The sequence below is a fragment of the Callospermophilus lateralis genome, unplaced genomic scaffold (genome assembly GCF_048772815.1).
Source record: "Callospermophilus lateralis isolate mCalLat2 unplaced genomic scaffold, mCalLat2.hap1 Scaffold_1734, whole genome shotgun sequence".
Classification (NCBI taxonomy): domain Eukaryota; kingdom Metazoa; phylum Chordata; class Mammalia; order Rodentia; family Sciuridae; genus Callospermophilus; species Callospermophilus lateralis.
In genome coordinates this window covers 211,983-225,333 of record NW_027512799.1, presented here as the reverse complement: position 1 = coordinate 225,333, position 13,351 = coordinate 211,983, and the positions used below count along the sequence as shown (strand labels likewise).

At 41.2% G+C, this 13,351-nt stretch overlaps 1 pseudogene; it reads left to right on the top strand.

Moving 5' to 3' along the window:
* The first annotated feature begins 2,013 nt into the window (after positions 1–2,013).
* LOC143387115 (olfactory receptor 14C36-like) lies at positions 2,014–2,962 on the top strand (annotated as a pseudogene).
* Positions 2,963–13,351: the final 10,389 nt, after the last annotated feature.

The following is a 13,351-nucleotide window of genomic DNA, read 5'->3' as shown; positions in this document are numbered from 1 at the left end:
AAAACAGTAAATGGTTTAGTATAAAAAAAGTGAAACAAAGAAAAGGTCTCAAGTGGTTCTATGTCAGCTACCAAATCCTAACAGATAGTTGATTTTCCAACTAATATTTGTCACAAATGCCTGGGGTTGGTCAGCAATCACCCAGTAAGTACCCAGAAGTTAGTATAGAAGGGGGAAAAACTGCTGGTTTTTTAACATGGAATTATCACATCACCCATCACAATCTCAATTTGTCATATATATTTACACCTTAGGTATTGTGTTATTATATTTGTCCTCTAATGGTAATCAATTTATTTTACAATACCAATATTTTTTTATCTTTTCAAATCCTCAAGGTCTGAAATACCTGTCACCATATTTATTTCCTTAGTAATATTTGTTGGGCGAGTACTGCTTTAAAGACATTTCGATTTGCAGGTGCACTTGATCTCACACCACCCTGCACTGTGTGTGCTACAGCAGTGCAGAATGGGCAGAGCCTGCTTGGGAGCTCTTCAGCTGTAAATCAGGGGCATTAATAAAGACAGTCTAAGTGGGTGGTCTGAACAATGAACCAGGTGCTAGGTTATTAACCATTGCACAGGAAGTCATGCAGTGCTACTGAAAGGTAAAATGGAGGATAATACAAGATCCCAAATCAAGGAATTTGCACCAGTGACTTGGGGTGATGAATATATATTGATGGGCTGAAAGGTTTTATATCATGGTGATTTCTAACACTCAACAAAATTGGAAAAATAAAATAGAAATTATGAAGGTTTCAGAGGAAAGATTCCAGTGGAGTCTCCTTTAAAGCCCAATATCAACTAAAGGGAAAAGGAAATTAATACATTGCAGTAAAAAAGTCAGCAGTGAACAAGAGGGTCCCTCAGGCTAAATGTCAGGTGTGTGTCAGGAGGAACAGATTGCAGGTAGACTGACCCCTTGAACTTCACACTCACCACCAAATTAACAGCAACCTACCTGAGTCTGACCACTCACCTATTGCCCTGGAAGACACACAGACTTCCAGAGGAGCTCAGGCAGGATGAAAAGGAAGGTCTTTTTTCTAAGAGAATGTGTGGTTAACCTGGCAAGGGGCTGAGGAGGACCCCAGTTTGCAGAGGGCTGAGGAGATGAAGATGCAGGTGACTCAGGAGTAAACTGGTCTGAACTGCTGCAGAAGTGTTGAAACTATGAGCAAAACCTTCCTTTTAGGGTTTACAGCCAGTTTCAGTTTGTGGGATTATGATGTGGATAAGAAATCAATATAATAGAAGGTGTCACCAAGACTAAGGCAAATTATGTGTTGGACAAAAGAAGCTTCAACTTCATGGTGCTGAACATGAAATAAAAATAGAACAAAGTAAAAGTAGAAGTTTAAGTCAATTCCAGCTGGGCTGGAGGCTAGAAGTTGAAAAGTTCTTATGCTGCTCAGTTGGAGAGGAAAGAGCCTCAGTGGGGTTTGGGACTGGTCTGGCTGAGGTCCTGTGGCCATAAGACAGTACCATGCATGTCCTGGGGAGCAACAGTGAAAGTGGGAGACTGAAGGCAAGTCCAAGTGCAGTCAGGTCACCTCAGTTTTCACAACACTGGACCTGTGAGCCTGGGCGGAAAAGTGAATTCTTGAGATGCTCTCCAAAAGAGGCCAATTTTTTCGTGTTCATGGAGATATATTCTCCACCATTATGAACAGTTTCCTATATATTAAAAAAAGTAGAAAGTAATTATTATTTGCAATACTAAGGGTGAATAGAATGGCACAATAATATGGAAATTATATTCATGGAATAAATTAAAGGTAAATAAATCTGAGAATATTAAAGAATGCACTGTCAGACAGGTGGTCATGCAGGAGAAGAGGGGAAAACCCCTGGAAATGCTCCACATGGGTGTCTCATTAGGTCAGGGAGGTCTGATGGGGAGCTTAGGACAAGGCCTCTAGGTCACACCCAGACCCTGTTCTTTTTTTTTTTTTTTCTACTTCTCTCTTCTCTCTTTATCTTCCCAGACAATCAGAATTTCCAGCAAATGGCCAATGTCACCATCGTAACTGAATTCCTCCTCCTGGGATCTCCTGAAGGTTGGGATCTGAGTTTTCTCTATTTCACAGTATTTCCAATGACCTACCTGGGCACCTTGTTAGGAAACCTTCTCATCGTCTGTCACCACTGCTGACCAGAACCTGCACACACCCATGTACTTCTTCCTAAGGAACCTGTCCATCTTGGACATGTGCTACATTTCCATCACTGTCCCCAATGCCTGTTTCAACTCTCTCACTGGCAACAGGGCCATTTCAGTGGCTGGCTGTGCAACACAGATTTTCCTGGTCATTTTCTGTGCATGTGTTGAACTTCTGTTTCTCTCCATCATGGCCTGGGACCGCTATGTGGCCATCTGCCAGCCCCTCCAGTACCCCCTCATCATGAACCCTCAGATTTGTGTCCGCATGACCTTGGCTTCCCTGCTCAGTGGTCTGCTGTATGCAGGTGTGCACACTGGGAACACATCCCATCTGTCCTTCTGCCAGTCAAACGTGGTCCATCAGTTCTTCTGTGACATCCCCTCTCTGCTGAGGCTCTCCTGCTCTGACACCACCAGCAACATGGTCCTCCTTCTTGTTTCTGCTGTGGCAGTTGGTGGGGGATCCTTTGGTATAATAATCATGTCATATTTTCACATATTTTCTACTGTGCTGAAATTTCCCACCAGAGCCCCAGGGAAGGCCTTCTCTACCTGCACCCCTCACATCCTCGTGTTTTCCCTATTCCTTAGTTCTGGCTCAGGTGTGTACCTGAGGTCCTCAGCAACCTCTGACACCCTCCAGGACATGGTTCTCTCTGCCTTCTACACAATGGTTCCTCCCTTCCTGAATCCTCTCATCTACAGTCTCAGGAACAAACAGGTAAAGGATGCTGTGGGGAGAGTAATGGGACACAGTTGTTCTCAGGGAAATGATAAAGATGTGTTATCATAATATTACTGAGTGGAGTCAATGAGATTAAGGGATCTTCCTATGTGGGCTTTACAGGTTACACTGCCTACCCTAAAGTCACCTTATTATAAGCTAGGTTATTTCATAAATTCATTTTTTATGATTTAACATATCATTTCCATGGATCCTTCATGAAACGTGTAATTTTATTAATGCATTTAAAATATAAATATAATTCACTGTTTTCTGAAATCATTTGTAAATATATACATTAAAGTTTCATTATATATAAACAGTACCTGTTTCAGTTGCTGTCACAGAGGAAACCTTTACAAATAAAACATGGAGATAACACATAGCCGAATAGTCTGCTCTTGCAGAGAGAAATGGAAAGCATATTTTAAGCGTTGTGATACATAATTTTGTCAGTTTAATATGAAAATAAACAAAAGTCAAATCCTAAAGAACATTTTACCAAATACTTAGAGATAATCACAATAATATTTCTCTCCATCTGGAATATGAAAAAGGAAGACACTCTTTGTCCGTGAAGTAAACAGAGAGTGATGGTTACCACCCCCTTTGTCCCATAGTCACATATGTCCACTGGGGAAGAGCACTTGCCTTCCTGAGGCACATCGGCTGCCAGGATTTTAGTGTGTCCTCGAGTGACCCAGTGTCAGGGAGCTAATTTGGGGGTTGAGTTGAGGTCAGCCTTCTGATCATTCCTCCCCCAATGTTTACTTGTGTAATGTCTATGGGGATGTGTCCTGCCTGAAATGACCAAAGATGGAATGTAAGTGTCTGACCAAAGAGTGTGTCTTCCGTCGACTTCAAAATTCCCCCCAGTTTCCTGGAATTCAGAAAGCAAACCTGTCTCTGTCTTGTGGCTATCTTTACATTGTTGTTGCTGTTGTTTTCAGTAGGGGTGAACCCAAGGGCCCAGCTCCAGCCCTTATTCTGTTTAATCACAAAAAACAGGGTCTGGCTAAGTTGTTCAGGTACATTCTAAGTTGCTGAGGCTGGCTTAGAACCTGAGATTCTCATTCCTCAGAGTCCTGAGCCACTGGGATTGCAGGTGTACACCCCTGAGCCCACTTATGGCAACACATCATCTCACACAGATATTCCTCTCCAAAAATTTTAGTGTCCTCCCTGGCATATGTTTTGCTAATCATTAATTATAACTGACATAGGCCCAAGTCAAGTTACCTAGGAATGCTTATATAACAAAATGAGAACAATCGTTTATGCAATATTACAATCAATATATTAAATTCCAAATTTTAAAAAACAATTTTGTTCACCTGTACACTAATAGGATAAAAGTGGAGAAAAGCATAAGTGTATTTATTACCAAGGAAAATAAAAAATCTTCAATATGTGTGATTAATTATCTAAGGCATTACTTAAAGTCTGCCGACAAGGGAATACTTGTAATAGGGACCAGTGAAATGCCCAGCACAGGCTGATGCAGGTAATCTTGATCTGCTGTAACATATCCAACCAGAACACAAGCTCCACCCACACACTGTGTCCCATAGCTTCTGGTTCTCACTGCTCCAATGTTCTCTTCTAGAACAGAAGGACCTTCAGGGAACCCAAGATGAATTCTGCCAATTCCATCTTTACATGCATTTTCTCTGCAACAAAACTAACTGAATCTTAATTCATGAGTTTTTCATGAGCTGAGGTGGCCATGAAAATGAAGTTTAAATTTAATGGATAAACTTGGAAAGACATTGAATTGCAACCACCAGTCTTATTGAGAGGTGTCCATTTGATACACACCTTTGGGCATTTAATTATGTTTTATATTGAAAGGCTGATGGTAAAGGAGATGAAAAAAGGAAATATTGATATAAGGATTCCATGATATCTCACATATTACATCAAATAATGTAAAACCCTCTAAGTGTGTGGATGTGGTATGGAAATTCTGCAGAATTTGGCAAAAGCATTTATTTTGGGTACTAGTTGTGAACCCAGGAAACAATTTTTTATAGTAATATTAATTATGTCAAAAATATATTTTGGTAAGCCAGGTTTTCTGAAATATCATGTCTCCCCTTATAAGGACACTATATTTAGGAGTCCTTGGTAGAGCCTTTTTTTGTGTTTCTGTTTGTCAGTGCTTTATAGAATCAAAACTATGGAAGACAAAGACTTAGCACAGCCAATAGTTAGAAATCTTTTGAGAGTTTAGCTACCAAAAAGACATAGTAACTTAATTTAAAGAGTGTTTTAAGGTAGTATCCAAGACTGAGAATATTTTGCCAGAAGCAATAGACTTTTCAAGTTTTATAAAGGCTTTAGAATGTTTATATCAATACTATAGACATATAGCATTTTAAGAAAGAATTTGTTTATATTAATAAAGTTAGATACCAGATTTGATGAGAATTTTAAAGTGGTCATTTAAAACTAATGCCAAGGAAGGTGTAGTTGTAAAGAGATGGCAGTCCCTTACAGATGGTAAATATTTCACAAAGAGACTAGGAAAGAAACTGAAGGAATGTAAGGAATTTGCAAGACCACACACCTTGCAGACTCAAAGATATATAAGGGAAAATTCCCTTGAGAAGTGTCTTAGGGGCACCCTGATTGCACAGGGGGCCCAGGAAATTATCTTTCCATGCTCAGCAAGGAAGATATCAGAGACGACCATGGTAGTAATTTCAGGGACCCAACAATGGTGTGATCTGGTAGCTGCTTTATCATCATTTGTGTGGTGCTTGCTCTGCAGGAATGCAGGGTGCTCAAGGTAAAAGGGTCTGGAGGCTTCCATCATCATTTCAAAAAAGTGTCTGAGAAGCCAGGCAAACTATAACAGGGCATGAGGTCCTACAGGCTGCCCCTAACAGGGTAATAAGTGAAGTTGTGAAGGTGAAGCCAAAGTTGGGATAATACCCAGAAATTAACAGATGCAGTACAAAGAACTCTCAGCCAAGAAAAACTGCTCTCTGAAAAGATGGTCAAAGCCAAAGAGAGCCCTTGGGCTCTGCAACTGGGAATTTTAAAAAGGCAGGAATTTGCAAGGGAAAAGCCAGCCTCTACCTGAGAGCAAAGCCTGTCCAAGGAAGGGGGCACAACCTTGGAAAGATCTGCAGAGCACTCCTAGGCCAATACCCACCCTGCTGATTTTTTATCTACAAATAACAGGAGAGATCTGCTGTGCCAGGTTTCTGATTCAGTCAGGCTAGGTGGGAACCCATAGCAACCCCCTAGCAGCCACCAATCAGCATGAGACAGGGAAATACCTGGGATGCCAGATGACCCCCAGTAGTTTATGGTGGGGTGTTGGGAAACCATGTAGTTCATCACATACTCTCAGTGACACCAGTTGCTATGTGCACAAGCTAGTTTGCAATAAACACCTCTTCTCTGCTTACATTGATCTTGGTCTCTGGTGGTCTTTTGGAGGTCCTGAATTCGAGCATAACATAAGCCCTTTGAATTTGCCTTCAGTTTCAGGTGAGATTGTGGACTTGGAATTTGGGGCAGCACTGTAATTGACCCTTGGAGATGGACTAAGTTGATTTTGTGTCGTGAAATGGACATGAGATTAAAGGACTAGCAGTGAATGTTATGGGTGGAATGTGAGGGTGTTTCACAAAAGTTCTGGAGTTGAGGCAGGAAATTTCAAAGGTCAAATAATGGGTGCTGAGAGCTACAAGCTATTTAGTCTATTCTGGTTTGCATAATGTGACTGTGTAGTAGCTTCAGATATGTGGGAACATTGCTGGAGGAGATGGGACACAGAGTTAGCCCTGGAACTATTCATCTTCCTGCATCACCTTTCACTTTCCCTGTCTTTGTTTCCATGAAACCATAAATTGAGCAGCTTCCATCTGCTGCGTCCTTCCCCAATGTGCCCTCACCATGGGCACAAAGCCATGGAATTGGCCAATTATGGAATAAAACTCTGAACCCATGAGCTGAAATATGCTTTGGCTCATCATACGTGGTATTTGTTTATTGTGGGTTTTTTTGTTTCTTTGTTTTTTTGTTATGAAGGCATTTTGGTCACCACAATGCAAAGCTGATTGACACAATTATTCAACATCATCATAGAGAATGCAGAATGCGAACCAGAAATATCAAGGATAGCAAAACATATGAGAACCAATAAATCAGTCACATTATTTTAAGAGAAAGAAGAAGGATATGTCCAAAAATGGATATGCTGATTAAAATATTTCTGCCATATACATATAATAATGTTACCACTGTTGACCGATGACAAGTTCTTGCTTCCCCAATGTTGAAGAATAACACCAGAGAAGCACGCTGAGGCAAGGTCAGAGTGGAAAGTAGAAGTGGACAGCATAAAAGACTTATCCCAGAGGAAGAAGGGGACCCAAGAGATGGAATCCATTGAAGGGCGAATGTGTTTCACTTTTTATAGTTTTCAGTGATGGAGTGTAGGTGGGAAGGCCCCAGGTGGGCCAAAGAAGTAATCTGGGCAGGAAGGACTTCTGAGTCAGCATCTTCAAGTTTGCTGGGGGCTGTTCATTAACACTTCTTTGGGATGGGCTCTTGTCTTGGGCTTTTCCAGGACTTCATTAACATTCCAAGAGTTGTTTAACTTTTCCCAGAATTCATTCTCAACATAGCCTCCATTTTAGATCTCACTCGATATTAGACCTGATTTACCTAACTACACTGACTACCTAACTTTAAACCTGGCTTCATTCCCCCCTCTAATTTTGGGAACTCCTTACTGCTATAAGGAAAGGGGGCGAAGATTGTTCTGGCTTCTCCAGGCTGAAAGGGAACAATGTTGGGCAAGCAGTTTGGAGTCCCCTTTTAAAAATCGGGTCTATCGACTAGTGCATGATAGAAGTCCGATTGAGAAGTAATAGGCTGGAAGGCCATTTGAGTGATGGGTGGTCTATAAGAGAAACAAGAATTCATTAATACTGGAACCATATTGATGCAGCAATAAGTGCCACAGTACAGGAATATGCCAATGAGTATGATGACAAAGACAGAGACTAACAATGTCTTCCACCAGGAAGTATCAGAGAACCAGGAGCTCAGATATTGTTCCCATGACAAGGTTGGTGAGGACATGGCTTCTATCTGATCATGTAAATCTTTAAGGATATTTGACACATTGCTAGAATTGTCAAGGATGTAAACACAACATTCAGTTTTAATAATGGCACCAGTATCACCTTGAACTGCAGTGAGGACATCTAAAGCCATCTGGTTTTATAAGATGACCTTCCTCATATTAAGGAGAGAGATACTCTCCTCAACATCATGGAGGGCAGTTTGAGTATAATTGTTTAAAGTCTCTACATGCCACATTACATCTTCTAAACCAATTTGTGGGATAAACAGAGAAGCTAGATAATCATACCAACGAAACACAGATCATCCCCATCTGTGTTTGAGATTGGGGAGGTTTGCTGGATGCATTATATTTGGGGTCCATCTCCCCTGCATTCAGGGGTATCCATTAGTACATCTTCCTATCCATCCTGGGGGAAGCAAGGGCCAAAGGTTAGTTCTACATGTCCACTGAGTCCCATTGGGTGCTGGCCAAATAGTTTTAGGTCTAGAGAGCCAATTTGTTCCAAACCAATCATTGGCTTGTAAAACTATAATTTGTTGGCATTGTGACTCTGGGGTCCATCCTAATTCTCGAGTAGCATTAGGCCATGTGTCAGGTATGGTTTCATTGTTCCCAGTAGATTGGGGCTTTTTGGTTTAAATGCCCAATAGTGGGAGTGAGCTGTAAATCTCCATCCCAAATCTGACAGATAATTTATATCTGTGACATATTGATGGTGCAGGTGGTGGAAGGAAAGAATTAGATGGGCCTATATGGGATTTAACAGTGCTGGAAGTCTGAAGGTTGGTCTGATTTAAAATGAAAATCTTTCCATGACCAGGTTGTGATAAAGTTTCATTTATAGGCCATAAATTAACATCTGCACGAGAGGCATTTTATAAATAGGGTCTTTCTTTCTTTTGTTGTAACATTAAGGATTGTAAATTTATCCAGTCATTTCCTTGTAAGGGGGATACCCACCAAGGTAGTTCAGAAGTGCTGGAAATTACAGAAATTATCTTTCTGTAATCTAGTGGCATATTGTTGAGCCCACATTAGAAAAGAGTTAACCTCAGTTGATCTGTTTATGGTAGCAAAGAAAGAGAGAAGGAAAAGTTTACATATCACCATTTTCTCTGCAGAAGAGATATCTTAGGTTCTCTACTGGAGTGCAGGAGTATCGTTCCTCAGTTTCTTGGGAAGAAGAAGTCTCTTTGGGTATCGGCTCAGAGTGGCAGGCTTTGATCCTAGAGTGGTGGATCCAATTCTCCTTTCCCAGCACATTTACTGCAGAAGGGGTGGATAAGATTACAGAAAAAGTTCCTTTCCAAATAGGGTCTAGGTTTGGAGAGTTTGAAGGTATGGTCTTAATCATAACTAGATCTCCAGGCTCATATAGAGGTGGGAAAGTACCAGGCTCAGATATAGGATATTTGTGAATTTCAGATTGAAATTTGGTCAACTTTGTGATATGAATCACTAGATCTGCAGTTTCTTGCTCTTTAAGGATATCATCTCTTAGGAATTGTCTCCTGTATAAGAGCTCAAATGGTCTGAGCCCTAATGTTTTGGGGGTGTTCCTGATTCTGAGCAGTGCTAAAGGAAGCCATGGGTAGTGGGTTTCTTGAGTGAGTTTCCTTAGATGTCTTTTTAAAATATCATTAGTTTTTTCTACCTTTCCTTAGGATTGAGGTCTCCGTGCACAATGGAGATGATATTTGATGCCTAAGGCTTTGGATATCCCCTGAATGATAGCTGCCTTAAAGGCTGCTCCATTGTCACTCTGCAAACTTCAAGGCAACCCAAATCGTGGGATTATTTCCTGTAATAATGCTTTGACTACCTCTCCTGCTTGTTCAGTTCGGGAGCGGTAGGCTTCAGTCCATCCAGTAAAAGTATCTATCATAACTAATAAATATTGAAATCCATTACTCTTAGGCATATGGGTAAAATCAAGTTGCCAGTCTTCCCCAGGGAACTGTCCCATCCTTTATAATCCTGGGGGCTTTTTGGCAGAATTAAGTGGATTATTTCTTTGGCATGTGTCACAGGCTTTGACTATTTGGTGGATAGTCTTTGAAAGATCCTCTCCTTCAAATATCTCTCAGGTTGATTTGAGAGTATTTTCTTTTCCTAGGTGGAAAGATTGATGTAAGGTATGTAAAATCTTCCACTGGGAATTAGCAGGTAAATAAAGTTTGTCATCTTCCATTTGAATCCACCCAGAGGGTAAAAGAATACCTCCTTTAGATAGTGCCTTGTTAGTTTCCTCCTGGGTGTACTGAGGTCTTATCTCTGGCGAAGGGCCTGTTCATATCAAAAGGGCTAAGTAGTTATCTGTGAATTTCCCTTAGCAGCCTCTTTGGCTTGTTGGTCTGCTAGTCTGTTCCCATCTGCTATCTCATCTATCCCTTTCTGATGTCCTTGGCAATGAATTGCTGCTACCTCTTTGGGTAAATGGACAGTCTCTAGCATTCTTAAGATTTGCTCATAGTTCTTAAATAGACGTTCCCCCAGACGTTTGAAATCCTCTTTTCTTCCAAATTGCTGCATATGCATGCAGGATTAGGTAGGCATATTTAGAGTCAGTATAAATATTAATTCTCTGTTGTTTCCCTATTTCCAATGCTCTTATTAGGGCTATGAATTCAGCTAGTTGTGAGCTTGTGACTAGGAGCAAAGATTGTGCCTCTATGGTGTCATGTAAGGTCACCACAGCATATCCAGCTTTGAATTCTCCATATTCCATAAAGGAACTCCCATCTGTGAACATGGTGAGGTCTGGATTGGATAGAGGAAGGTTTTGAAGGTCCTTCTGAGCCGAGTAATTTATAGCTAGGACTTGTTGGCAGTTATGTTCAGGATTTCCCTCTAATTTCTCTGGGAGGAAGGCAGCAGGGTTTAAATTAGAACAAGTCCTAATTTGAGTTACAGGTCCTTCTAAAAGTAGGGTTTGATATTTTAGAAGGCGATTATCTGAGAGCCATAGTTTACCTTTTGTATTTAAAATTCCTGAGAGATCGTGGGAAGTGTAGACTATAAAGTCTCTTCCCAGGGTGATTTTAATTGCCTCAGGGACTAGCAAGGCCACAGCTGCTACTACCCTCAAACAATGAAGCCATTCTTGAGACACTAGATCAAGCTCCTTACTGAGATAAGCTACTGGCTGTTAAACTGGTCCTTTCTTTTGTGTGACCACTCCTAGGACTATTCCTCCTCTTTCAGTAACAAATAGGTTGAATTTTTGTTCAGTGGGTATGCTGAGGGCAGGGGCTTGGAGTAAGGCCCCTTTCAATGCCTTAAAGGCTTTAATTTGTTCTGGTTCCCATATGAGGGAAGTCATTCTTTGGCGTAGTGTCTCTTTGAGGAGGCTATAGAGAGGTTTAGCTATTTCCCCATATCCAGGGATCCAAAGCCTACAGTATCCAGTTATCCCTAGGAAGCCTCTAAGTTGTCTTATGGTTTGAGGTAGAGGATATTGTCCTATTCTTTCTGGTCCTAGCTTGCGAGTTCCTTGAGACAGCTGTAATCCTAAATATTGAACTTACTCTTGACATAATTGAGCTTTTTTCTTTGAGACTTTATAACCCTTATCAGCTAAGAAGTTTAAAAGCTCTTTAGTAGCCTTTTGACATTCCTTTTCAGTAGTGGCACACAAAAGTATGTCATCTACATATTGTAGGACAGTCAGAGATGTCTTATCTCTGAACTCTGTTAAATCCTTAGCTAGGGTTTGGCCAAACAAATGAGGACTGTCTCTAAAACCTTGGAGTAATACAGTCCAAGTTAGTTGAGATCCACTATCTGGTTCTTCAAAGGCAAACAGATACTGTGATTGGGAATCTAAGGGTATACAAAAAAAGGCATCCTTTAAATCTAACACTGTAAACCAAGCAGCGGCTGCTGGAATCTCAGATAACAGAGTGTATGGATTAGGAACCATAGGGTGGAGAGGAACAACTGCTTCATTAATTATTCTCAGGTCCTAAACTAGTCGCCATTCCCCATTGGGTTTTTGAATTCCTAAAATGTGTGTGTTACATGGGCTATTTCAGGGCACTAAAAGTTTCTGTCTTTTGAGGTTCTGAATGATCTTCAATAAGGCCTTTTTGCCTCTGGGCACAGGGAATACTGTCTCTGATGTGGAAAGACAGAAGGGTCCTTTAAGACTATTTTGATTGGAACTGCAATTTTTGCCCTTCCAATTTTGCCTTCAGTAGCCCACATTTCAGGGTTTATATCACATTCTAATAAAGGCAAACATAACAGTCCTTTCAGTCCTAAATTCATTGTAATGGATGTCTGAAGTTTTGAAAGTAAGTCCCTTCCCAATAAAGGGGTAGGACATTCTGGGATTATCAGAAATGCATGAGAAAACATCACCCCGTCCCACTCATAACTCAGTGGGGGAGTAAGCCTTCTGGTAATAGGCCATCCAGACACCCCTTGTATGGTTACAGTATTAGAGGAAAGGGGTCCAGGATAAGAGTTGAGCACAGAATAACTGGTGCCAGTATCTAAGACAGAGTTGACCTTTCGGCTCCCTATGGAGAAGCATACCCGGGGCTCACATGCAGTGATAGGAGTTATGGGAGCCAGAATAGAGCCCGGGCCCCATCATGCCTGTGTGGAGGAGTCTGGCTTCAAGGACCTATGCCTCTGAGGACAGTCACTCTTCCAGTGATTGCCTTGACATTTAGGGCAGGGCCTTTGAGGTGGACGCTTGACTTTTGGGCAATCCCGTTTGAAATGTCCTTCTTCTCCGCAATGGAAACAAGTCCCTTTTGTGGATTGAGGAGCATTTCATCTTCCTTCTTCACCCTGGGAGCTTACTCCTCTAAGAGCAAATACCAGCGCTTCAGTTCTTTTTCTGTCTCTGAGCTCTTTCTCCTTTTTTCCCTCTATATCTCTATTATAAAAAAAAACCGAAGTAGCAAGTCAGAAGATGTTATCTAAAGATTGATCAGGGTCATATGCCAATATTTGTAACTTTCTCCGGATGTCTGGGGCTGACTGAGTGATAAATTTGTTCTTTAAAAGTAATTGGCCCTCTGTGGATTCAGGTTCCATGGTGGTGTGTTTTCTCATTGCCTCTCTGAGTTTCTCCATGAAAATAGCAGGGCTTTCTTGGGGTCCCTGAATAATTTCTGAAATCTTGGAATAGTTAATGGACTTTTGCTTGATTCTGCTAAGGGCCTCAAGGATCAAAACTTGGAAATGGCTAATTTTCCAAGCATCTTGCTCATCATTTGGGTCCCACTCAGGATCATTTCTGGGCACTGCCTGTGCTCCAGATGGGTAATTAGGTTTGCTCCTAGTCTGTTCTGCTGGGGAAGGAGCAAGGTGTAGTTCATCCCCAAATTCCTCAG